The sequence below is a fragment of the Oncorhynchus masou genome, chromosome 31 (assembly GCF_036934945.1).
Source record: "Oncorhynchus masou masou isolate Uvic2021 chromosome 31, UVic_Omas_1.1, whole genome shotgun sequence".
NCBI classification, from domain to species: Eukaryota; Metazoa; Chordata; class Actinopteri; order Salmoniformes; family Salmonidae; genus Oncorhynchus; species Oncorhynchus masou.
In genome coordinates, this window is record NC_088242.1 from 32,238,295 (window position 1) to 32,238,896 (window position 602).

Consider the following 602-nt stretch of genomic DNA (forward strand, 5'->3'; position numbering starts at 1 on the left):
TGCACGGTCGATCAGGATGGCCGTTTTGAAGTGTTCACTCCCCAGCAGGGAGTGTCAGCTCCGAGACAAATTCAGTGGGTTTCCCTTTCTCAGTGTGCTCCTGGATGCCACATATTCAGATGTTCTGGCGTCTTGAATGCGACTTGAGCATTTCCAGTCGGGCTTTCAGGGTTTTGTTGTCATTTTTGAACGTTGCGCACTGTTTCTCTATGTCCTGTAGCCTGGCCCCATGATCGACTGTCGTCTGCTCAACCTCATGCACCCTTCTCTGAGTTGCCTTCACAGTTTCGGCCAAAGTCCCAATACTCTTTGAGATATCAGCCAACCTTGTGTCCACCTTCTTGCTTAGTGAGTTTATGGCAGCCAGTATGTCACTTTGCGTAGGCTCTGTGGGAGACTCTTGGAAGCTAGCCTCTTCAGCTAACTCCTCGTGGGTTGGCGACGTTGAAATTGGTTCGATGTCTATCTTGTTTAGCGCTCCCTTTCCTGGTGCCTTTTCCCTTTGTCATATTTGTTTGAAGATATAGGTCGTGAGAGGTTAAGATAAATACTAATTTGTTTCAAACTGGAGCAGAGCTCTAGCAAAGCACGTCTACTCCATA